The sequence below is a fragment of the Sus scrofa genome, chromosome 9 (genome assembly GCF_000003025.6).
Source record: "Sus scrofa isolate TJ Tabasco breed Duroc chromosome 9, Sscrofa11.1, whole genome shotgun sequence".
Lineage (NCBI taxonomy): Eukaryota > Metazoa > Chordata > Mammalia > Artiodactyla > Suidae > Sus > Sus scrofa.
In genome coordinates this window covers 71,674,371-71,701,308 of record NC_010451.4, presented here as the reverse complement: position 1 = coordinate 71,701,308, position 26,938 = coordinate 71,674,371, and the positions used below count along the sequence as shown (strand labels likewise).

Below are 26,938 nucleotides of genomic sequence, written 5' to 3'. Positions count from 1 at the left end.
CCAGAGCCTTTGGTAGTGGCAGCAGTGTGTGTGAGTTCCTAGGGGAGTGAGAGCAACAGCATGTAGTATTTGATTGCAGTGTCCTCCTTTGAGGTGATTGGTGCTGCAAGTGGTGCCTGTTCAGGTGCCCCTAATTGTAGCGGGCCATGCCCACCTCTGGAGTCAGTGATAACTGCTATGGTTTGCCCTCACCACCTGTAGACCATGCAAGAAGCACCCTGTCCCACTTAGCCCCCACAGGAGGTGCTGTACCTGCTGCTCCTAGTTGTAGGTTACTGGGAAGGGATAGTGATCAAGTTTCTGGACATTGCCCAGAGCATTTGGCAGTGGCAGCAGCAGGGCGGGTGTGCTCTTCCCAGGGGTGTGAGAGCAACAACAGGTGGTGTTCCTCACAATATCCTCCTCTGTGGTGCCCTTTGAGGTGGTTGGGGCTCCAAGTGGTTCCTGTTCAGGGACTCCCATGGTGGTGGGCCATGCCCACCTCTGGAGTCAGTGATAACTGCTGTGGTTTGCCCCTGCCACCTGTAGACCATGCATGAAGCACCCTGTCCCTTTTAGCCCATGTAGGAGGTGCTGCACAAGCTTCTCCTAGTTGTAGGTTCCTGGGAACAGACAGTGATCAAATGTCTGGGCATGGCCCAGAGTGTTTGGCAGTGGCAGCAGCAGGGCGGGTGTGCTCTTCCCAGGGGTGTGAGAGCAACAACAGGTGGTGTTCCTCACAATATCCTCCTCTGTGGTGCCCTCTGAGGAATTTGAGGCTCCAAGTGCTTCCTGTTCAGGGACCCCCAGTTGTGGTGGGCCACGCCCATATCTGGAGTCAGAGATGACTGTGGTGGTTTGCCCCTGCCATCTGCAGACCGAGAAAGAAGTACCCTGTCCCTTTTAGCCCATGTAGGAGGTGCTGCACAAGCTTCTCCTAGTTGTAGGATCCTGGGAATGGACAGTGATCAAGCATGTGGGCACTGCCCAGAGTGTTTGGCAGTGGCAGCAGCAGGGCAGGTGTGTTCCCAGGGGTGTGAGAGCAACAACAGGTGGTATTCGGTCACAATGCCCTCCTCTGCGGTGCCATTGAGGTGATTGGAGCCACAAGTGGTGCCTTTTAACGAACCCCCAGTGGCAGTGGGCCAAGCCCACCTGTGGAATCAGAGATAACTGTGGTGGTTTGTCCCTGCCAGCTGCAGAGTGCGCAAGAAGCATCTCATCCCATTTAGCCCATGCAGGAGGTGCTGCATAGGCTGCTCCTAGTTGCAGGATCCTGGGAAGTGACAGTGATCAAGCATGTGGATACTGCCTGAAGTGTTCGGCAGTGGCATCATCAGGGTGGATGTGCTCTCAGGGGTATGAGAGCAACAACAGGTGTTGTTCCATTGCTGTGCCCTCCTCTGTGGTGCCTGTCAGGTGATTGGGGTCGCAAGTGGTGCCTGTTCATGAACCCCCATGGTGGTGGGCCACGCCTACCTCTGGAGTCAGAGATAACTGTGATTGTTTGCCCCCGCCACCTGCAGACCATGCCAGAAGCACCCTGTCTCTCTTAGTCCATGTGGGAAGTGCTGCACCAGATGCTCCTAGTTGTAGGGTCCTGGGAATGGACAGTGATCAAGTGTGTGGGCACTGCTTGGAGCATTTGGCAGTCGCAGCGGCGGGGTGGGTGTGTTCCCAGGGGTGCGAGGGCAACAGCAGGTGGTGTTTGGTCACAATGTCCTTCTCTGTGGTGCCCTCTGAGGTGGTTGGGGTTGCAGGTGATTTTTGTTCAGGTATCCCCAGTGGCAGTGGGCCAAACCCACCTCTGGAATCAGAGATAACTGTGGCAGTTTGCCCCTGCCGCCTGCAGACCACGCAAGAAGCACCCTGTTCTGCTTAGCCCACAAAGGAGGTGCTGCACCAGCTGCTTCTAGTTGTAGGGTCTTGGGAAGGGACAATGATCAAGCGTCTGGGCGCTGCTCAGAGCATTTGGAAGTGGCAGCTGCAGGGTGGAGGTGTTCTCAGGGGTGTGAGAGCAACAATGTGTGGTGCTCTGTTGCAGTGCCCTCCTTTTTTTGGCAGACCCCTGAGGTGACTGGGTCGCAGGTGGAGCCCACTCACAGGCCCCCAGTGGTGGCAGTCCACGCCTCTCTCTGGCCTCTAAAAGGACTGCTGTGGTCCGCCCCTGCCACCTGTAGATCATGCAAGAGGCACCATGTCGCACTTAGCCCCCCACTGCCCTTAGCCCACACAAGAGGTACCTGACCACCTGTAGTCGGCACAAGAAGCTCCCTTCTCCTGTAACAGGTGCAAGTGGCTTCTCACCATCAACGGCCTCCACCAGTCGAGCCCCGCCCTGAGAGCCCACGCTTGCGCAGGGAGTTTCCTATGGGAGCCCGCCCCTCCTCCTCTCACCCTCCCCAACAATGGCGTCTTGCTTCTCCTGTGGGCCCAGACCTCCTCCCAGGTTCACTCTGCCGTGGCGTTCCACTTCCCAAATCATAGCACACCGGTCCCCGACCCATGGCACAGCGCTCCTTAGCCCCTCAGGCTGTCCCCTCACAGCCAACCCTAGTCCTCTCCAGTTCCTCTCCCCAGAACTGACAGCCGGAGCCTGAGTCTCAGTGCCTAGCCCCTGCCCCAGCGTCTCAGGTTGTGGTGTCTGGTGCAGTGATGCAGATGATCTGTGTGGCTCTTACTCTACTTTGCCCTCCTCAGTCCAGCTGCTGCCCTTTTCTTGGCGACTTTGAGGTCCCTCCGACTCGGCTGATCTTCCCAAAGGTTAGATGGCTTCCCAGAATGTGGGTTCCTTTTCTCCTGCACAGCTCCCTCTCAGGAATGCTAGTCCCGTCCTGATTCCTTTTCTCTCTCTCGTTTTTAATTTTGTCCTACCCAGTTATGTCAAGAGTTTCTTGACCTTTTTGGAGGTTTAAGTTCTTCTGCCAGCATTCAGTAGATGTTCTGTGCGAGTCGTTTTACATGTAGATGTGTTTTTTTGATGTGTTTGTGGGAGGTGAGCGTGTCGTCCTAGTCCTCCACCATCTTGATCCTTCCCCCACCAGAGCTGCTAGATATTATAGGGAAGGAAAAAAATTTTTTATCCTTCTGTCAAAATCACTTTTTATTATAAGAGAACTAACTAAAAATGTATCATTCCATGGATCTGTCTTGAGTGGAATTGCCAGGGATGTGCCCAAGTGGAATTCAAAAGTCTTGGTGATCTTTGAAAGACTATTCTGCTTCTTTCTGTGCCCCCTAAAGTGTGAACAATGCTGATGAATCTATGTGTTACATCTTGTGTGTCATATATTTTGCATTTTAACAGGGGTGTCCTGGAGATCTTAGCCCAAAGAAGTGAATTTACGTGGGAATTTCAGCCATTGTGGCAGACCAGGTGAAGAAGTTTTGAGAGTGAGTGTGCTTAGTGGAAATGCTTAATTCAACCCCAAAGGATGGGTAAGTATAATTTAAATTGTGCCATCATTTGCCAGAGTCACTTCTGGGAGCCCCTATAGATGTGGATTCTGTAGAACAATGTGATTCAGAAGGAATCCAGTGAAAGGTCTCAGCTCCAATGGAGGCTAACTACTTCCACCTGTTCCAGGGTCCAGATGAGAGGGAGTAAAATGTGAACCCGAGATCTTGGATACTTTGCCCTCTTGGAAGGACTGGCCTTCCACAAGGGAGGTATCCAGACGGGAAGTGACCTCAATTACCAAACCATGAAGTGCCACCTGGAAGGGAGGAGGAGAGTACGTTTGCATCCTCGTACTTCTGCAGAGTAGAGGAAAGGGGGCCCATTTATCCTAGGCCTCACTCTGCCACCATCAGCAGCTAAGTTATTCAAGTGCTTTCAGGAAGCCTGCTCTAAGCCAGACATTTCCTCAGAGCAATGCTGGTAATTTCTTTTAATTAAGTTAAAGGAAGTTACTTCTTAAGTTAAAAGAAGTACTTAAGTTACTTATGCTTTGAAAACAACTTAAGCCAAAAAATTTGAGATGATATGTGGCAAAGAACTTCAAGGCCTTAAAAATTTACCATTTACTCATGTCTGGTATCGATCTAGAACCCCTTTTGGGGGGAAACCTTGGCTCTGCCTGCAGTGCTGTGAGGCTCAGTTAATGTGCCATTCAGGCAAGAGTCAGGATTAGGATCTTAAATAGTCATGTTGACTATTTAACAATTTTTTTCTAATTATAAGGTAATTTATATCAATTACAGGAGATATAAGAAAATAATAAAAATAAGTCATAGTTCTGTGATTCAGAGATACTGCTGTTGAAATTTTGGAGTAGTTCCTTCCATTCTTAACTGGACATTAATAACTTTACAGGGTAGGGATCATACTGTATATATATTTAAAAATTGTCTTTTATTTATTACTAAATCAGAAATGTTTTCTTATGTTATTAAATATTATTTTAAATTGTAGTTCCTGCTGTGGTGCAGCGGGTTAAGAATCCCACTGCAGATGCTTGGGTCAGCTGTGGAGTGTTGGGTCTGATCCCTGACCCGGCACAGTAGGTTAAAGGATATGGTGTTGCCACAGCTGTGGCTCTGGTTTGGATTCAGTCCCTGGCCAGAAAACTTCCATATGCTTGCAGTGGGTGTGGCCATAAAATAAAGAAGAAAAGGAAAAAAATATTATTTGAAATCACACTATTTACTGGTTGCATACTATTTCATTATAAGACTATATTATAATTTATTTACGTGATCCTTTATGGTGAAGGCTCATATTACTTTGGTCTCTTGTGTACCGGCCTTCTGCTGATGTGCCCTTAAATTTATGAGAGATGCTATTAAAAATAGGCCTGTTGTGATGGTTAATTTTATGTGTCAGCTTGGCTGGGCTATGGTGCCAGGTTGTTTGGTCAAACACTCGTCTAGATGTTATTGTGAAGGTATTTTGTGGATGTGGTTAACATTTACAACAGTTGACTGTATGTAAAGGAGATGACCCTGGATAAATGCGTGGGCTCATCCAATCAGTTGAAAGCTTTGTGAGCAAAAACTGAAGTTTCCTGGAAAAGAAAGAAATCTACCCCAAGGCTATATCAGAAAATTCTGCCTTGAGTTTCCAGCCTGCTGGCCTGCCCTACAGATTTCAGATTTGCCAGCTTCCATATTCCCATGAGCCAATCCTTGAACTATATCTTCTGTTAGATTTGTTTTTCTGGAGAACTCCAATTTATACACCTGTGAAATCTGTTATCACATTTGCCATGAGAATGTCATCAAAGACCTTGCCTATCACATAAATTTGGATACCCACAGAGGTGTTACATAAATTTTCTTAAAAATTAGTGGTAGGAAAATACCTGCTTCCAATGAATACTTGTATGCTTCCTATTCTCTGATATTGAGAAGTACACCACTGTCCTACTCCTCTTTGGGTTTAGTTCGGAAGAGGCCTGGAGCTCAGCCACAGTGGGCCAACTTATATTCTTTCAAGAAGGTCAAAATTTAGCACCGCACTTAAATTTTTCTCTGTGCTTTTATTTACTCTTATCTGTAAGGTGTCTCAATTCTTTGTGGAAAAGGATAAGATGTTAAGAGTTAAGGTCTACCCTCTGTTTTTCTTTTTTAAAAAGTAAAAAAAAAAAATGGAGTTCCCATCGTGGCGCAGTGGTTAACGAATCCAACTAGAAACCATGAGGATGTGGGTTCGATCCTGGCCTTGCTCAGTGGGTTAAGGATCTGGCATTGCCGTGAGCTGTGGTGTAGGTCACAGACGCAGCTCAGATCCCGTGTTGCTGTGGCTCTGGCGTAGGCCAGAGGCTACAGCTCCGATTTGACCCCTAGCCTGGGAACCTCCATATGCCGCGGGAGTGACCCAAGAAATGGCAAAAAGAAACACACACACACACACAAATTTAATTAAAAATTAAAAAAGTTATTGGAGTATAGTTAGCTTACAATGTTGTGTTAATTTCAAATGTATAGCATAGTGAATCAGTTATATGTATACACATAGTCATTCCTTCTCAGATTCTTTTCCCATGTGGGTTATTACACACTGTTGAGTAGATTTCCCAGTGCTATGCAGTAGGACCTTGTTACTTATCTATTTTTATATATAGTAGTGTGCATATGTTATTACCAGTGTTCTAATTTATCCCTCCCTCCAGCATTTCCCATTTGGTAACCATGTTTTGTTTTGAAATCCTTGAATCTGTTTTTGTTTTCTAAATAAGTTCTTTTGTATCATTTTAAATTAGATTCTATGTATTAGTGATCTCATATTTGTCATATGAGACACTCATATGAGAGTCGTATGATTAGTAATATGATTAGATTCCACATATTAGTGATCTCGTGATATTTGTCTTTCTCTGACATGCTTCACTTAGTATGATAATTTCTAAGTCCATCCATGTTGCTGCAGATGGCATTATTTTGTTCTTTTAATGAGCTGTGTAATATTCCATTGTATATATGTACCACATCTTCTTTATCCGTTCTTCTGGTGATGGACCTTTAGGTTGCTTCCATGTCTTGGCTGTAAATAGTACTGCAGTGAACATTAAGGTGCATGTGTCTTTTTGAATTATGATTTTCTCTGGATAAATGTCCAGGAGTGGGATTTCTGGGTCATATGGTAGTTCTATATTTAGTTTTTTAGGGAACCTCCATACTGTTCTCCATAGTGGATGCACCAATTTACATTCTCACCAACAGTGCAGGAGGGTTCCCTTTTTCCACACCCTCTCCAGCATGTATTGTTTGTAGGCAGTTTGATGATGGCCATTCTAACTGGCATGAGGTGACACCTCATTGCAGTTTTACCCTCTGTTTTTCTTTCTTTGATTTTAGGGTAAATGTTTCCCTTTCCTCTCTAGCTGAATAAAAACTATGTTTACTTTTACCCTTTTCCTAAAGACTTGACAAAAACTATGAAACAAAATCTTTTTTTCTTTTTCAATCTATATGTACATATATTTTATGCAGCTATTGTGGTGGCTTCCTACAGAGCTCTATCCAGTAGGGCCAACCCTTGACTCATACCTTGGGCAGGATCATAGGACCAGCTATCAGGCATTTGAAGTTGGCTAAGCCTGGTCAAACTGGATGAGCCTAGAGATTAGAAGGTGGGATACTGGGTGGGTTCAGTTTTTCAGTTAATCGTATGTATTAGAAAACTTTGCCTAAGAAATTTTTCTAGTGTAATCTCCATTATTTCTGTTTGAAGGGCTGTTTCAACAAAGTCATTCTCTTAGTATTAAATTTTTCTACATAAAAATCTGTCTCAATGGTGGCCATTGGCAGTTTACTAAGATTCAGATGGCACACAAGCCATCTGAGAGATGTGAAATTCTTAGACATGTAATAACAGCTCCCAGTCCTGGCACCACAAAATATCAGCAAACCCCAGGTCTGCTTTTTGCTTCCAGTAGATTCTTTTGATTTACAGATGCATTAAAATTACATAGAAAATATAAATATCCAAAGTAAAAGGCATGTGACAGAGACTATTTTACCTGTCCAGGAATATTTTATACTTTGATGAGAAGATGATGTGGCAGCCTGGCACATTTGGAATTCTAGAAGGGAAAGAGTCAGACAGCCCTTAAAGAAAGATGTATCAAATAGAATCATCTCAATGACTAATGAATATGGTTAGTACAGTGTACCAGGAAACAGAATACTCTCATTTTCTTCTTCTGGGAGTAAAAGTATATTTTTAAAATATTTAAAAAAAAATTTCTGTATTTATTGTTTATTCTCCCAAATGGCTATTCTCCAAAAGGCAAACATAATTTGAGTTCCAGATTTGGATTTAGCCTTAGAGTTTTCTCTAAATACCACTTGTCTGATGTTTCTTTAATACAGAGATTAAACGCAAACATGAAATTAGCTTCCTTGAAACATTCACTTTGAACTTTGCTTTTCTGCTACTGAGGAGATGATCTTTTGAACGGACGCCCTGCCACATCGACAGTACATTCAGAGCTTGGATATGGGCCAGTCTTGCTTAGCCATTTTTCCTTATTTAGCTCGCTCAATATTATTGGCAGGTTACTTCCACCAAAACTCCTATTTTCTAAAGGATTTTTGACAACTTCAAGTAGATTCAATATCTTTCATGGGAAGTTGTGCTAACTGAGGAGAAAGACTGAAGTGCCAATTATAGCAGCAGCAGCAGCTGAGTTGTTTTTGTCTTATTGGAAATATAAGGGAATCCTGTGCAGGCTAACATATAGAGCCTAGGATGCAATTTTTAAATTAAAACATAATTGAAAAACTCTTTCCATTACATTGTGTTCCTTTTTCTGAATGGTCTTCAAGGAACTTTTTTTTTTAAAAAATAGTTTCGAGTCTTTTTTAAAATAATGGTGATTAGCATTATCATCTCCCTTTAAAATGAAGAATTTACTTTTATGATGAGCAAGGTTCTTTTCCTCTCTTTTGGCAAGTATATGAAAGTGATCAAATCTGCACCATTCTTTTCTTAACTTCTGGGAACTTGGGATGACTCTATAAGTTAAACAGTCTATTCGATGCATTCCTTAAAATGTGAAGGCTGAAAAATCCACAGCTCTTAATTTGTCATTTTGGCAGCATCACTCACTGATGAACAAAGAATTATTTGTTAAGGAGTAACATTGATTCTTGTGGGTTTTAATGCAGAGAGAGATTTGGAATGCCACTGACCAGACATAGGAAATTTTCTCCCATTAACACTTCACAGATACATTTTATGATGATCCTGGCTGTAGCAGGAAAGCTTATGAATTCAGTATGGGCTATTATACAACATTTTTTGATGTCATACATAGTATGAGTAGTCCTCTTTTTAAGTAAACAGAATGTGCAATACTATAAGGCTAGTAAGGTAGGGAAATAATGCATTCTATGTATTCTCCATCCTCAAAATTAATTATGTATTAAGCTGTGAGGTGTAAGGAGTAAAAGTATTGTTCAGCCTTATTAGGCAGCGAAGGAGGGCAGTACCACAATAGAAGCAGTGGGTGTAAAACTGGAGATTATGGGAAATTCTATGGTTCAGGAAGGAAAATGGGTATCCAATAGCAGATAAAAGATGCTCAGATGGATGCTACATGGGAAATGTGAACTGTTAAGAGGCAACTAGGATCATCAGTTAATGTTTAGTTGTTTGATTTCAATGATCATCGTTTTAATGGCCTTAGACAAAACTTTTAGGCTGACATATTATTTCTCTTACTTTTTTCGCCATTTACAATAGAGAACAATGGGAAATTAGTAAACAGTTTAGAGATAACTTTATTAAAAATTAGTTTTTCCATCAAGTAATATCCATACACATAGTCTTTGGAAGTACCCATTCAGATTTTATTTGAATTTATGCACTACATTCTGTTGTTTAGAAACTTTTAATATTAAATTAGTTCACTTGATTAAATGCTTGATCAGCATCAGAATATTCTATTTAAAGATTGGGCAAAGTAAACAACAGTAACAATAATAGCAAATTGTCTTTGGCATGAACATAATTTCATGGCTCATTGACAGCTTTTAAGAATCATTGCTTTAGGAGTTCCCATCGTGGCTCAGTGGCTAATGAACCCGACTAGTATCCATGAGGATGCAGGTTCAATCCCTGGCTTTGCTCAGTGGGTTAAGGATCTGGCATTGCTGTGAGCTGTGGTATAGGTCAAAGATGGGGCTCAGATCCTGTGTTGCTGTGGCCATTCGACCCCATATGCCACCGGTGCAGCCCTAAAAAGACAAAAGACAGAAAAAGAAAGAATCATTGTTTTACACTGATCTTCTCATTGGTAACTGTCATTTGTTGAGTGTTTACTATGTGCTAGGTATACTATAAGCTTCACTTTAATAAATCATTGTGACTGGCTGAGGCTTACAGAGTAGGTAAAATGCAAGAGACCAAATAGAGTGTAAGAGGTGGAGCTGGGTTTTTGTTCAGGTCAGCTTGGCTCCATATACTATGTATGTTTCCACCGTAGTACTCTCCATCTAGCAATTTTCATTATAGACATTTTCTTGAAATTTTATGTTAGTTTTCCTTACAATGCCTAGAAGTAAGGTACTAATGCAGGAACAAGTAACACATTTCCTTATTGCCTTCCTTGAACATTCTGTTGGCTATGTCAGACAGGACCAACTGTTTTTGGAGTTCCTGAGGAGGCTTTGATCTGAGAACTCTGCCCATACTAAGTGAAGTAAGTCAGAAAAAGAAAGACAAATACCATATGACGTCACATATCTGGAATCTAATATATGGCACAAATTAAACTTTCTATAGAAAAGAAACTCACGGACTTGGAGAACAGATTTGTGGTTGCCAAGGGGGAGATGGATGTTGTGGGATGGACTGGGAGTTTGGGGTTAGTAGATGCAAACTATTGCCTTTGGAGTGGATAAGCAATGAGATCCTGCTCTATAGCACAGGGCACTATATCCAGTCACTTGTTATGGAACATGATGGAGGACAATGTGAGAAAAAGAATGTATATATATATGTGTGTGACTGGGTCACTTTGCTGTAGAGTAGAAAATTGACAGAACACTGTAAACCAACTATAATGGAAAAAATAAAAATCGTATAAAAATGAAAAAAAAAAAGTTCTTGGCTATATTTTCAGCCTCTGCCTTCTGACTTGGTGATAGTGACCAGAAGGGAGAACAATATCAGAGAGTCATCCACACTGGGGAGACAGGATTCTAGGAAGAGTAGAGCTGTGGAGTCTTCCTTCCTCTGCCCTTCTCCTCACTGGTCAGCACAGCCTTTTCTGAGCTCTGGAGATTCTGGAGCAATGTCGTTTAGCTGACACCAGGAGCATTCCAGAGGAAGGGGAGAGCGGAATGCTTGGATTTCACATGCCATGTGAAATGTGTCATGCTGGGACTGACACAAACCATGAGGATTGGTCATAGGAAAAAGGAACAGAAAAAACTCTCTGGCAGTTCAGCTGCTTGGTAGAGACCCACCCCCACCCTGCTTCCTATTCTCTTTTTACAAGGAGACATTAAATAGGGATAGAGATTTGTAAAAAAACAAAACAAAACAAAACAAAACAAAAAAATCCTTGGCCATGTGGCTGGCATATGCTTTTAGAATCTAGAGAAAGCCTGCATAACAAAGTTAATTTTTATGGCATAGTGAATTTTCTACTGTTTGGATAGAAGAATTCTGGCATTAGGAATTAGCAAAAAGGAAATTCTTCATGTAGTACATTAGCATCAGATTCCCCTCTTCCCTTTCTTACCTTCCTCCCTCCTTTCTTTCCCTTTTCTCTCTCCTTCCTTTCTTCCTTTTTTAAAAAAATTAAGCACCTGGTATATTTGTATAAACACCAGTAGCTGGGGATATAAAGATAAATCAGATATTATACTAAGTAATATAATATATTAATATTATAATACATTTATTAATATGTAAATAATATACCATGATTAATATGAAATTGAACATGTGCAAATATTATGCTAGAGTAGTTCAACTTTTAATTATTATTCAATTATAGTAAATATTTGTTAAGGACACCAGGGACTAGGCATTGAGCCAGTGCTGGGTTATGGCTGTAGTTGCCCTCGAAGGTTTGAAGTATTTAAATATACTCAGAGATCACAAACCTGTGATCAGGCATTTACAGTGCAGCATGGTCAATACTAAATCTCATTCTTTCAATGAATAAATTTCATTGCCTACTAAATGCCAAGCCTTCCTTAAGAGAGGTTGAGATGAGTTCATGGAGAAGATCTCTTTGGAACTGGACTTTAGAGATGGGGGGAAAAGAGCATTCACTTCTGAGAGGGGAGAGTGATGTTGTAAACATTTGAGATTTTAGGAAGAAAATAATAATGGTAGCAATAACAATAGCTAACCTTATGTAATATTTAATTTGTGCCAGGTACTGTTCTAAATGCTTGGCATATGCTTTATTAACTCAAGGGTTCCACATGTCATCCCTATAGTTTGGATATTATTGCCATTTTACATGTGAGGAAATTGAGGCACAGAGGTTAAATGACTTGCCCCAAACTGTATAGCTAGTAAGGGATGAACTGAGGATTCAAACTCAGATAGTGCAGCTTGCTATAAGCAAAGTCAAAGTAGGGAAAAGTTGTGAGTAGAAAACAGCAAGGAGTTCAGGTGCAGATTAAGGTTGGTGTGGAGGAGGTACAGGAAATTAATGCGCAAGGCAACTGGGGCTGAATTATACAGGCCCTGAGAGCCAGATTGTGAATATGAATTTCCTCTTGCAGCTAGAGGGTAACCGCAGAAGGTTTTTGAGCAGGGAGTACTGTGATCTGAGCTGCGCTTCAGAAGGCTTGGCCTGAAACACGGTGTAAAATGAGGGATGACAAGGCAGGAAGAGAAGTTAGGGATGGATTGTGGGGATAGGTGGGAATGAGGCTCAGTGATAGCAAGGAGAGAGTTATTAAAAGGAAGGGGGGCATTTACCGGGTTTAGGAACTCAATAGGATGCTGAGGTATCATGTTAGCCTTTGGCCTATGACAGGCAGTGGTCATGTCATAAAGGGTTAAATGAATATGCCTGCTATGGAAATTTCTTGGGCATTAACATTTTCCACTCTTCGATGGTTGTATCGAATGCCCTTGTGATGGAAGAAAAAGAACAAACATCAAAAGTACCTTTTAACTTCACAATTCTTTCTAAATTTCTTTAAACTTATAGGCTATACTGCTGATTTGCAGACTTCAAAGTACACAGAAGGATCAGGGTCAGATTGAAAAATTACTTCTTACAGTTTGATAAAATATGCATGTGAATCCTATGACCTGCCACTGAAATTATTCATGTGTTAATGTAACTTTGTAACACTAATTGTACTGTTTAGGGTCTCTTTTCCCCTGTCTTAGAGCTTTTTCGCTGTAAGTTCTGGCAAATAATTTTTGCTTATCATTTATGCTGTACTTTACAGGTTCCATAAATTGTTTATAGTTTAAAAATTATCAAGTTTTTTTTTTGGAGGAATTATGGCAAGACAACTAAACTTAAATGTGTTCCTATGAGCAATGATTGGGAGTTTTGTATTCAACTTGCTGTTAGTTTTTAAATATTCTTTTAGTCACTACTGCCTAATGAGAACACCATCTCAACATATTACATCTGTGATAATTTTTTTTTACGGTTAAAGAAATTTTACAGTTTTTCTACTCTTTTCCAAACGGGAGTTACTCCCCTCCTTCCTCCCATGTGAAGGAAGGAATTTAAGAAAATTGAGAACTGAGGCTTTTCCCACAAACTCACCAGGTTTTCCTGGTTTTCACATATTTGTGAGATTCCACTGATAATAATTTCAGAATTTCTATCCTTTTCTAGATTAAAATTTTGTATCTTAGGAATTCCCTGGTGGTCTGGTGGTTAGGACTTGGTGCTTTTACCACTGTGGCCAAAAAAAAAAGGGTTATCTTTTATTTTATAGATTAAAATTTTGTTGGAATTAATAGCAATATACCATTTGATGTGCTGAACATTTCTACTCTGCAGTTTTTAGACAGATATTGGTCATTTGCAGTTGTCCTTTTGGATTTGAATGCTGATCTTCAAAAGTTCTTAAAGCATTCTTTAATTCTTGTCTTTAATTCTTTAATTCTTGTCAAGTATGTAATGTCTACATAATTATTTTTAACAGTCTCCTTGACTTTTCCAGTGGTTTGAGGTAGTATTGTGAAACTGTTAAGAAAATAGACTTGGAGTTTTAGCATTGCTTCTTGAGCTTCAATGTGTATTTGAATTGCTAGAGAATCTTTGTAAAGGGCAACTACGACCAACATGTCCTTTTTTTATGATTTTTATTTTTTTCCATTATAGCTGGTTTATAGTGTTCTGTCAATTTTCTACTGTACAACATGGTGACCCAGTTACACATACATGTAAACAATCTTTTTTCTCACATTATCATGCTCCATCATAAGTGACCAGACATAATTCCCAGTTTTTTTTTTCTTTTCTTTTCTTCTGTATCTGCAGTATATGGAAGTTCCTGGAACAGGGATTGAATCTGAGCTGCAGCTATGGCAAGCCTGCATCTTTAACCCATTGCACAGGGCCAGGGATCGAACCTGCCACTCTGGAGCGACCTGGGCCACTGCAGAGACAATGCTGTATCCTTAACCTGCTGCATCACAGCAGGAACTCTGAAATTCTGCTTTCTAATAATTTGGTCTTCTTCTGTGTGTGAATTTGAGCAAATCACTTAGTTCATTTTCCTCTTTTGCCACTTATCATAGGAAGGCTGTGAGGATTAAGTGAGAAAGTATATACAAATAGCCTGGCACATTGAAGATATTTATGTAAATAGTAGCTACCTACTACTCTAAATAAACCACTGTTATTTACCATTGTTTTTACAAGTAGAATATCATTTTAAGAGCTTGATGAGAAGGCAGAATTTTACATGGTGAACTAAATCTGGTCTTGAAACAAAAGTCCTTAGTTGAAGTTTTGTCTCTTCCATGTATTGCTATGGGGCCACAGATGGGTCATTTCATCTCATTTTCATGTGTTGTAGTTATAAAATGAGGGAGGATTGGGCTAGAGATTTGTGAGGTATCTTTCAGCTTGAATCAGTGATTTTATAATCATTCAACGAAGTATACTATTCTGTTTTTTAAAATGTTGTCATAGAGGGAGTTCCCATTGTGGCTCAGTGGGTTAAGAACCTGACTAGTATCCATGAAGATGCGGGTTTAAACCACAGCTTCACTCAGTGGATTAAGGATATGGCGTTGGTGTGGCTGTGGTGTAGCTCTGATTTGACCCCTAGCCTGGGAACTTCCATATGCCGTGAGTGGTGCCCTAAAAAAAGGCAAAAAAAAAAAAAAAAAAAGTTGACATAGAGTAAGTCATGTGTTTGTTTCTTCTGCCTTTAAATTCATTGGATTTAAATTATATTTCAAAAGTTCCCACTAATTTCTCTCCTTGCCCCCCTCCCTGTGTGTTGGTTGTTGTTTTGACAAAGAATTACAAAAGTCTCTTGGGGCTTTGAAATGAAGCTGCAGACAATTCTGAAGTATCAAAAGAAAGCTCATTTAGAATGCTAGAGAAACCATAGTATAAATGAAGACAAAAATTGCCTTTAGCTTCTTTGTAAATATTCATATCTGAACTATTATTATAGCTTATGAAATCATTCAGAATAATGCTCCCCCAGTTACTTGGATAATTGTCTAGAGCTTGCCTCCAAATTTCAATCTTAGAGAGAAAAGACGAACCTCAGATATTCCAATCCTAACTACTAGCACATTTGGAAAATTATATTAAATTATTTAGCATGCTAGAGGTATCAAATGTAAATGGTATCTCCAAAGGGAAAAGATCTTTATTAAGAAAATAAATTGCTACATGGACAGGCATTTGGGAAAATATCTATTGTACAAGATTTGTTAGTCATCAAAATTTTCTTTAGCTGCATTATCAGCTTTAGGGTATAAACATGACTTTGTAGTTGTGAATAAATAGAAGTTTGAAAATGGAAGATAGGAGAGTTGAATTTTTATTAATATGGAAATATTCCTGTCCATTTCCAAAAAGATTTTGAAGTAGTTGCAAGCTTTATTGAAAATGCAGCATTGACAAAGACATGGTGAGATGGCTACTGTTACACACTGCCAGTAGGAGTGCAAATTTGTATGACCTTTCTGGGGAGCAACTTGTCAATATTTCTTAATCTTAAAAAGATTCATGTTCTTTGATATAATCATTCTACTTTTAAGGTTCAGTCATAAGGAATTAAGATAAAATGAGAATGTGTTTGAGGGTTTTAATCACATTATTTATAATAGTGATGTTAGACTGTAAGTTCTGTGGGGGCAGTGATTATGCCTGTTTGGGCTCATTATTATATAGTCTCTGGTATACACTAGGCGTTCAGTACATATTTAGTGAATAAATAAACCTAAATGTTCAATAATGGGGAAATGGTTAAATAAAGAGAGCATATCACATGCGGTAAAATATTATATAGCCGTTAAAATGTGCTTATGAGAAGTTTTAAATTGTATGTAAAATATTCATTTAAAAAGCAAGATAAAACCCTGCCTATACAGTGTGACAATAACTGTATAAAAATACATATGTATAAAATGAAGACTGAAAGTAAAGGCTTTAAAATGTCAGTAGTACTCATGTCTGAATGTTGGGTTGATAGGTGGAATAAAAAGGAATGAAGTACTAATACAGGCTGCAACATGGATGGACCTTTAAAACATGCTAAGTGAAAAAAGTCAGATGCAAAAGACTACATGTTCTGATTGTACATGAAATATTCAGAAAAGACAAGTCTGTGGAGGGGAAAAAGTAGATTAGGTTGCCAGAGCCTGGGGGTGAGAATGGCAAGTAATTGTAAATGAGTATGAGAGATCTCACTGAGGTGATGAAAATGTCCTAAAACTGGAAGATTGTGATAGTTACACAACTTGGCAAACTTACTGAAGTAATATTTCAAATGTGTACATAAAATTGAAGACTTTTATGATAGGTAGTTTAATGTGATTAAAAAAAACAATGGTATTGGATCAGTAAAAATCCACATAGCGTGAGAATATAAAAGTCATTTATAGAAAGAATAAATACCAAAATATCTACAAAAAGCAGGTGTCGTTTGTTTGAGGGGAAACTGCTTGTCTTGCTTTATAACAGAAAAAACTTGCTTTTTCATTTATATGGATTAAGTAATTCTTTAAGGAAAAAATGAGTCTGAGATAGTTCAAAAATTGTTCCAAGATACTTCTGTTATGGAACAAGCATTTGCAGCTTCATTTAATGTGAAATTCCTGCAGTGCCACCCATATCATATGAATTTCAGTACCTGATTATTATTCCTATTGTAGGTTTCCTGCTCTGGTTAAGAACACAGCCCTAGGTTTCCGCTGGGGAAAGGAGATTCCTTTGATCAGGATCGCATTTTCCCAGCACTTCCCAGCCCACGTGACTCTCCAATGGAGATTTCCCCCGGGAAGTGTTTTTTTTTTTCCAAGTCTGAAAAACTCTTCTTTGCTCAATAGTTCTTTAGTTCAATTCGTAGTGAAGTTAGTAGTTTAGGGGGAAAAAAAGCCTTTTGAGTTGTTAGCGTGTTTATCGATATGACAAGTTGTCCTGGCCTCTGTTGGTGAAACAGAGAGAAGTAACAACAGCTGAGGGCCCAGGCAGGGCAGATGGCAGGCAAAAACCAGACCAGGCTCTCTTCCTCTAAGGCACTGTGGGGGGCTTGAGTTACCACGGTAGGGATCTGCCTCCCCTTCGTGCTTTCCCAATTACAATATGCCCAGCTATAGGATTTCCTCTGCTCTACAAACATTGGCATTTCCCCCACTGTTGCTTTGAACAAGGCACTCTAATGTAATAGGAGATCTCAATTTGAACAGCAGAGATTGATTTTACCGTTGTTGCAAAAGGATGGTAGGTAAGTGATCCCCTAATGCCTGGACCCTTTAATGAGCCGGCGTCTCAGCTTTCTGGAGGGTGTCAACTGCCACTGGGAAAGCACAGAAATGGAACTACTTTTACAAAAGAAAAAAGGAAGAACTTGCCTTTCTTTGACCATTTAACTGTTATTTTAAACCGAAGTTTACTCTTACTGTAGCCTTGTGTTCCTAATTATAAAGGCCAGACCCCTTACATCAATCTCATGGAGAGCAGTGTGGGCCAGGAGAGGACTGGACTCAGCCTAGTAGACTCAGCCTGGAGATAGATCTTCAGGTTTCTCAGTTTAGTTTCAAGAGATTTTTGGGCTTTTTTTGGGGGGAGCGGGAGGAGTGATTCACTTCTCTTTGTTTGCAGTGTTATAACTCTACTGTAAGGATACTATTTCCTTTCTCTTACTCCTCAATGCTCAGCATTTTCTTTAGACCCTCAGTATTGCCTGGTGATTTCCTACTGGCAGTTACTGTATATCTGTGCCTGAGGACTTGTTTTTTTCTGGAACAAAGGATAAAGGACCCTCCCAATAATGACTCTCAGGAGTTGATATATAAATACCCCTGTTCCCTTGCCCCATGGGTGGATTATTTGGAACCGTGCATTCTACTCCATTTCTAGAATTTCCCTGTAGGATTAAACGCCAGGTAGTTGCTCTCTATGGTAGCAGGGTTAAGAGCACACCTTATGTTGGCTGCTTCTCTTCCCTGGAGCACTTTCCACTTCTTTACCTGTGTTCCCTGCTCCTCCCAAAAATAACCCCTGCATAGCAATCCTTTTCTCGGGGCCTACTTCTGGGAGAACCTAAATGAACAGGCCCAAGCTCACTTTGAAGTATGAAGTTGAGTTAGGGGCAAAGTTGGAGCTCTGAGTTCTCTAGAGAATTGCCCTCATTCTCCATAGTGTTGTAAGAACCTGAGTTTAGCTACATTGTGACTTGTAGTTCTTTGTGGCTTGGTTGGATGCCCAACCACCATATCTAAGATATTTTTGTGGCAAATCTGTTTCAAATTCCAAATAACCCATTAGCTACCTATATTATTTCAATCATGTTTTTGAAACAAAACAAAACAAAAAAACTTTACTTTTTCAAAAGCCTCAGAATTAATGTGAAATTTGGACATGACTAGGAGCCATGGTCATATTGAAGTGGGTAAAAAGCATTTAAAATGATTACTTTTAGGAAATAATATGACAATTTCCAGATTAACTGGAACAGAACTCAGGGTAGAATTTCCAGATAATTTCTGCTTTTCTTGTATTTTATCTCTTCATTCCACGGTCATTTATTGGTTGCCAACTATGAACCATGCACTAGCCTTAGCTCTGTGAATGTCAAAATAAAAGCATAGCCCCTGTTCTTATGAGTCCATGGTCTGATGGGAAGACTGACAAGTAGACAATTACACTAAGAGTGGGGTAAGTGCTGCGGCTGAGAGAGAAGCATTGATGCTGTTATATTGGGCTCTAATTGTATATCAAATTTAGACTGTAAGCATCTCAGTGGATGGCGAGGTGTTGGCCATATTTATTGTTGTTTCCTCAGAGCTTAGTACAGTGCCTGGCCTATACAAGTTTCTTTTGTTTGTTTATTTTTGTGAATTGAAACCATTTTTAACTAAGGTTAGATCAAAGTGAAGTGAGTTGGCCATGAAGTTTAGATGGACCTTTTCTGTACATGAGATGAGTGACTATGGTCTGAATGAATTCCTCCAAATTTTTTGACACTCTTGAGCTTGGGATAAAGAGGAGGCACCAGGAAAAACAAACAAACAAACAAACAAACTTCCAAGGAGGACACTGCTTTCAGGAAAGAGAATTCTAGAACCTACCTATGCTTATAGGGGCAGAAAAATAGGATTGGGAATGGGGAGGCCTGAGCTGGAGGCCTGGCTTCTCTACTAATTATCTTTATGATCTCATACAATTCATGCAGTCTCTCTGACCACAACTTTCCTCATTTATAAAATGTAAATAAAATAAACCTGCCCCCTTCTGTCACAGAGCTCTTATGAAGATATGAAAAGGCTTTATGAACTATAAAATACTGTGTAGGTATTAATTATTTGAACTATATATTACAGTGAGGCTTGCTACTTAGGGAAGGGAAGACAAGTTCCCTGGTGCAGACTCCAGAGGTCCCAAGTTCAATTTCTCAGAGAATTTTTATTGGGCATTGAGCTGGGCCTTTAGAAACTGATTCCTTCAAAGAGAATGGTTCATTTCATTTTATGAGATTGTATCTCTTGGTCTTCTGGGAGGGAGTGATAATGGCCTACTCTTAGACACAATGAAAAGAATTTCTATGTGAGATTAGGATCCAGGAAAACCACGACCTGGGGTTAAGGAGATGAGTTCTGGAGTGAGGTTTGAGGATGTGGCTGAGACTATTTTTCAAGCAAAGTCAACCCAGTCAGGTTTGTTTCCTAAAGACCTTTCCCAGGTTGATTTCTTGCTCCAAATGAGCCCCTATATAAAGTATAGTTTAAGGCTGAAACACTTTCAAAAAATCTGAAAAGAGTCAAATTAAAAAAGAAAAAGGGTCAACCCATCAGTGTGGCTTCTCTAAAGTTTCTAGACTGCTTCTCCCCTGCTAAAACAGCTATCCATTTAAGGGGTACCATGATGTTGCTCTGACTTTAAATTTAGACTTGGGAAAGTTAAAAGCTGTGCAACCTGATCTGAATAGAAATGTGGTCACAAAGCGTAAAGAAAGTCAATGAAAACAGGATTTTAATATTTTAGAAGCCATTTCCTCTGCTGCATTGGAAATTCAAATAGAACAGTGTGAGGGCATGGAAATTGGAAGCAGAATATGAAACCTATCAGGACAGAAATGTGAAACCGATGTGCCTGTTTTCACTGTCCATTGTCAATAAAGAATTGTTAGTAAGCAGCTCAAATATGGGAAGCCCTCCTTTTCTGTATTAATATCAAGGTGAAGTTTTAAAATTGGGCAATTTTGGCTTAGCTTTCATGCTGTTAAATGTTTATGTATTAAAACGTATCCTTGGAAGATGTCTGGGAACCCTTTGGTTATTTCAAATCACTTTCATGCTCACATTTGTTTCCCATTATATGATTCCTCAGATTTAATTATTTTTTTCTATTGTTCATTTTCTCATTGTAAAATAATTAATGTATTAATTTTACTTCCTCCATTTTATTTTCCCCCTTTCTTTTAGATGTGTCTAAAATGTGGCTACTACCCAGAAACACCTAAGTGGAGAGAGTGATTCTTAATGCTTAGAGATCAGTAAAATCACTTTTCCTTTGATTCAGAAAATAAGGCTGTCAGTTTTATAGGTGAAAGTGTATGTTTGAAATCTGACAAAAATGCCAACATAGGACATCAAACTGTAGGCCAGGAACTCTCCTGTCGAGTGGATCCTCCAGTGACGTGCTAAGGAGTGCACTGGCTGGAAAGCATTCCACCAACACAGATCCCTCAAGGTGATTAATTGCCTGATGTGTCTGCTTGGTGCTTTGAACTTGAAAAGCCCAATGTAAATACAAAGTATATCATGATGGGGATGGTGGTGAGGATGCTAATGACAGGATGATAGATCAGAACCTTAGCAAAATGTGACTTTAAGCACTTTAACAGAGTTTAACATTTTTTCCCCCTTCTTCTTGACACAAGTAAATAATGTTTGAATTCAAGCAGGAATTCACTAGATTTGCTTCCAGTGTGGCATGTTGCTTTACTCCCATTCACAATTCTTAGCTTTTCACACATGGTACATGAATTTTTGTTTCCCATCTCTACATCTGCTTCTCCATCTCTCTAGCTGCCATTAACAGCTAGAAAAAAGAATCCATAAAACTATATAACCTGTAGTTATCTCTAAATAGACTTAACAGGCCACACCTTAAAAGAGTTTCTTCTCTTGAATATATTGTGCAACCAAATGCTTTGCACCTCTCCCCCCACCTTCCAGTCAATTTGCAGCCTAAGGCCGTTGTAATCCATCGTTGACAGATATGTTTAATGAGCCTGGTTTTCAGCATTTGTAGTTGAGGGAATGCGGGTTAGGTTTTAGGTTATTTCACATCTTGATTAATAATCTTGGAGGAGGCTTCAGCATGCTAATGGAATGAAATTTGCTATGTGAACAAAGCTTGAAGACATTACAAAGAGAAGAAAGCAGCTTAGAAAGGCCAGCATGGGGTGGGCAGGTGGGAAAACATCATGTGAGCTGCCCTTGGCCCTGCTCTGCTCAGAGGCTGTTGGAGCATGGGCTTGGAGGGAGCCAGAGAGTCAGACCCTTTCTTGGGGTTGCCATGCTATATCTGGAGGGCTGCAGCTTGCGTGGCTGCTTAACACAGAGCTCTTGTGCAATATGTTACTCACTGTTAGTTCATGCCAAATTGGGGAAATAATAAGAAACATAGGTTTTCCACATGAAGGAGGAAACCAGAATGTAGCAGTGCTCAAACAGACCCAGAGGCAGCACCTACTCATGGGGTGGGCTGTTGGGAAGTGTTTCATGGACAGGCTTCACCATGCACACCAGGAAACTCCTTGCTCTGGCCGCCCGAATTAATCCTCTAACCTATTAAACTGCTTCTAGAACTGTTCCTCTACTGAAGGAGAAATGCAACTGAAATCTTCCTCCAGCTGGAAGCACTCTCTAATGATCTGAAAGGCAGAAATTCTTAACTTGATGTTCCCTTTAGTTCATGAACCTGTTTTAATGGAGTTGTAGAAGCTGTGTACTCTGACTTCCCTTCTTTTGGTGAAAAAAATGCTTTCCCTGTGTTAAATTAATTAAACCAGGAAGCCTTTAGACTGAGGTGGTTCTAATGCCTTGGTGATCTATGAAAGCAAACCAAAATGTAAGCCTGTAAATATCTCAGGGTTACAAAATCAAAATGCTAAGGCCAGCCAGTCACAAACAGGCTGTAGCCAATCAAATAATTTCCTTTATTTGCTTCTACACTTTCTCTATATGTCTTTCCCCTGGTTCCTGTTGGCAGAACACTCCTAAACACCTCCAGTTTGGAACTGCCCAATTTTAATCAATTTTTGCTCAAATAAATTCTTAAAGATTTTAATGTTCCTCAGCTTGTCTTTTGACACCTTCAAGATGTGTTCCCCCATTGTCTTGATTTGTGTGAGGAGGACTGGTGAGCTGGTATCAAGTGAAAATGAGACTAGAGAGCATCCAGGGAGGCTAACTGATTCTGTGTCATTTTACTCTTGCTTTCCAGTGGTAACTTTCTTTTTTAAAAAATTTTAAATGATTTTTATTTTTTTCCATTATAGTTGGTTTACAGTGTTCTGTCAATTTTCTACTGTACAGCAAAGTGACCCAGTCACACATACATATATATATTATTTTTCTCACATTATCCTCCATCATGCTCCATCATAAGTGACTAGATATAGTTCCCAGTGCTATACAGCGTCATCTCATTGCTTATCCATTCCAAAGGCAATGGTTTGCCTCTATTAACCCCAGATTCCCAGTTCATCCCACCCCTCCCACTCCCCCTTGGCAACCACAAGTCTGTTCTCCAAGTCTCCAGTGGTGACTTTCAAGAAAAGAATAAATTACAGTTTTAGAGCAGGAAAGAAAGTTAGAGATGGAGTTAAAGTCCTTCTTTTATAGATAAGAAATTTGAGGAGATCTGAGTTGTTCAGAATTACCAGGTCCCACATACATAGAGCTGACATGTGAATGGACCTCTGCTTCAAGCCTACATCCTTTCCATGGAATCCTTGAGTTGCCCAGTGTTTAGATTGTAGAGCAAATGTAAGTCTAACCGGGATGTCCTAGGAAGATTCATTAGACAGTATATGCCTTTTGATTAATTTGTTGATCATAAAACTAGGGATTTTGAAGATTTAGAAAGAGCCTCATTATGCACTCCAGGAGATAAAAAAAATGCACCAGAGGTTGAAGAACAAGTTACTTTTTGAGCACTTGGCTCATTGGAAAGGATTCTCCTGGCATTTTCGAAGGCTCGGAAGATATGAACCTATGAGAGTAGGGAAAGATTGAGAGAAAGAGCACTTTTACTATTATCCCATGATTTTATTCTTATAACTATTTCAGAATTACCTGCCAGTTTCAAAGCCATTTATATATCCTAGTTCTTTGGCTTGGTGAATAAAGGAAACTTCCATAACATCTGGAAAGATGAGAATGTCAAGCAAATTATACTTCCCAATGAAATCATTCTGTCGTAGACTTTTAACACATTGGTTAATAATCTCAGCACATCGTCATTGAAATGATTTGTAGAGAGAAGCCTTTCATATCACAATTAGACACTTTAAAGCAAATTGGAAGTTGGGGTGGGGGACTGTTAGAAGCTGTGCAAGGGAAAGTATAATAGAAGTAGTTCGCGAAGACATTTTCATTTCAGATACACAGCTCTTACTGCGTATCTGGCAGATGAACACTCTCTTGCTGCTGCTTATTCTTCATAATATTTATCTGTAAGAAAAAGTTCTGGTAGAGTTTAATTTATTTGAAAGTTGTTCTTATGCCTTGGAATTAAGGTTATTGGACAAATATAAATATAAGCATGATTATTTTTATTATCCTTGGTTTGAACTCCTAACTTCAAAGGGCATTGATGAGGGAGGTGTTCCTAACACCTAGGAGTTTATGACAGACCTCTGAAGTAAAACTTTTGATAGATGCTAAATGTGAAAAACATGTCTTGCCCAGGAAAATAAATTTTACATTTAAAATTTTTATTTTTTATTAAAATATTGCTAGTACACAGGTTGTTTTCTTAAAAATTTTTCCCTCAAGTTCTATGAGTTATGTAATTTTGAAAACACATGACCAAGGCTGTGTGGTATGCCTGGACAAGAGGAAAAGGCCTACTTTAAGAAAAAAGTAAAAGAGAAGAAAAGGAAGCAAAGGAAAAATAAAATCAAATTGAAATCAAAGGAGGGGTAAAAATGTCAATGGAGAAAATAGGAGAGTCCCAATCTTCTTGAATATTTTATAGCAAGCTTTAGAGTAAGCTTGATCACCCAAAGGACACACCACAGGGATTAGTGTTCGAAAATGAAAAACAGATGTTGGATGTCAACAGATAATATCCCAGTGGGTGAAGAGCATTTAAGGTGAAAGAAAGCAAAACACATTATCAGGTGGTCTCTGTTACTTTGGGTAAATCTTTGATGAGAAATAAGTTTTTTATGCAACTGTCAGAGATTCACTGGAGCAAGCCAATGGTTTTTCTAGTTAGCAGGCTCCTAAGTGAACATCAGAGGCAAATTAATTAGGCCATGGTCAGTTACAGAACATCTTCTTTATATGTCAGTGTACTTTGACATAAACCCTTCCCTGAGGGAAATATAACAATGATTCTTTGATTAACAAATGTCTTTGAGCAAGTTGGCTGTGGTGGGGAGGAATTATTGCTCTTTTCATCACTGGAACTGCCTCATAAACATCTTCCCTGGCCACTATTATAAGGTGACTGTACTCTACCTTCTCAGTTACTCTTTATTCCATTGCCATGCTCTACTGTCTTCATAGTGTTTGCCTGAAGTTTTGTGTATGTATTTGTTTCCTTGCCCATCATCTGTCTCCCCAGAGTATAAACTCCATGAAATTAGGGATGACCTTTGCTTTCTTCACCATAGTGTACCCAGTGCCTGGAATGGTGCCCGGCAAGTAGTGAGGTCTCCCAGAGTGAATAAGACATAGTTTTAATTCCTCATGGACTAATCATTAACGACCAGCAAATCTATAGCTGGCATTGTGATTGGTGAGTGTCTATGCTTACTATTCTCAGTGAAAAATAATGACCCCATTAGGATCCTCTGGTCTCCAGCTTTGTTCCTTTGCCATGGGGCATATGTGGGAAAGGAGTAGATCTAGGAATTGAATGTTTACCTATTGTTTATTAAAAATAAGAATTTAATAAACATGTTGCAAAAATGGTTGCCGTCTTAAATTATTAACAAAATTATTCTGCAAAGCACTTCATTTCTCTCATTTATTTAGTTAGCTGGTTTCTCTACTGTGAGGGATCAGTCTGTTCATCAGTCAGATTGAAGGTCTGCTGTACACTAGGCACTGTGGAAACAAAGATGAGGTAGACAGTACCCTTGCCCTCAAGGAGCCCACAGTCCAGTGGAGGAGACAAACAAACCATGACTACAAAATACTGTAAAAGGAATGGAAGTATATATATAAGGTCCAGAAGTAGCTCAGAGAAGGAACAGTTAACTCTCTGAAGAATAAAAGGAGTAAAAGCATGGAGAGGTAACCCAAGCCAAGGATGTCTGTCTTTTTGAGAAGAGAAGCTACTTTAAATTTCTCCTGAGCCTTGAGCTCAATGAGACATGAATGGTGGAGGCATCACTCTGGCAGGATGAGGAGCAGGGATGGTTGGCACAGGCGAGCTTGTAAGTTGGTTCCAAGTTTAGTTTTAAATCCAGGTGTTGAGGTTGTGAAGGCCACATTGCTTTAGCATTGGGACCGTGTTGGGAGATGAATCTAGCCTGTATTTATATATATATATTTTAAAACAATTTTTATTTTTTTCCATTATAGTTGGTTTACAGTGTTCTGTCAATTTTCTACTGTACAGCAAAGTGACCCAGTCACATATACATATATACATTCTTTTTCTCACATTATCCTTCATTATACTCATCACAAGTGACTAGATATAGTTCTCAGTGCTATACAGCAGCATCTCATTGCTTATCCATTATAAAGGCAATAGTTTGCCTCTATTAACCCCAGATTCCCCGTCCTCCCACTCTCTCCCCCTTCCCCTTGGCAACCACAAGTCTGTTCTCCAAGTCTGTGAGTTTCTTTTCTGTGGAAAGTTTCATTTGTGCCATAGATTAGCCTATATTTTTTTCATAAAGGTAATCTATTCCATTTGAAGAAATAGTCCTTAACCTGAGACTGCCCAGTTTGGTGTTGAAAATGCTGTTTCTTTTGCAAAATGATAATGATGAAAGGTTGCTATTGTTGTAATGCCTTTATTTGGCAGAGATATACCTGGGATCAGAAAACAAAGATGCAAAAGGGGGGTTAGCAGAAATGGCAATAGGAGTTAGGAGTGCCTGACAAAGTGAAAAGGTAGAAATATAGAGGAAAGAGAGCAGTGACCATAATAACAGTTATCTCAATGAATGTTCTAGCAGGGCTATAGGAGGGGAGCAGATAAGAGGAGCTGGAGAGCCTGTAATTAGGTAGGGACTGGAAGGTGCATCTTCTCACATTTGCTCTTAATAAGCCCAACTAAGAAGCTGCTTCTTCATCCTGTACTTGGACAGGGCTAGGTTTGAGTTCTTTCACTTACTAACCTCTCATAGGAGTGCTATTAGATTTAATAGTGATAATCCATATGAAGATTGCTTAACAGCACGTCTAGAACATAGCAAATGTTCAAAAACACTACCACTGCTACTGCTACTACGAGGACTACAACTACTACTGTTACTAGTAAGTAGTAAACACCATCATCACTGCCAACCCCAAAGCAAGACCCACCATCAGTCAGCTTTGGGCAGGATGAGAAGTAGCACCTGTGTGTTGGAGGATAGAGGAGTCCTAGGAAGCTCTGGGGTTTGCAGTAGAGAAGAAAGAGCA

The 26,938-nt window shown here is 39.9% G+C and overlaps 1 protein-coding gene across 7 annotated transcripts in view; it reads left to right on the top strand.

Moving 5' to 3' along the window:
* MTERF1 (mitochondrial transcription termination factor 1) overlaps positions 1–26,938 on the top strand; it is a 566,280-nt gene that overhangs the window by 152,558 nt on the left and 386,784 nt on the right. For all 7 annotated transcript variants that reach the window (XR_002347027.1, XR_001298914.2, XR_002347022.1 and 4 more), the window contains one exon: positions 3,287–3,417. The gene's annotated coding sequence lies outside the window, so the exon portion shown is untranslated. The remainder of the gene's footprint in view (positions 1–3,286; positions 3,418–26,938) is intronic.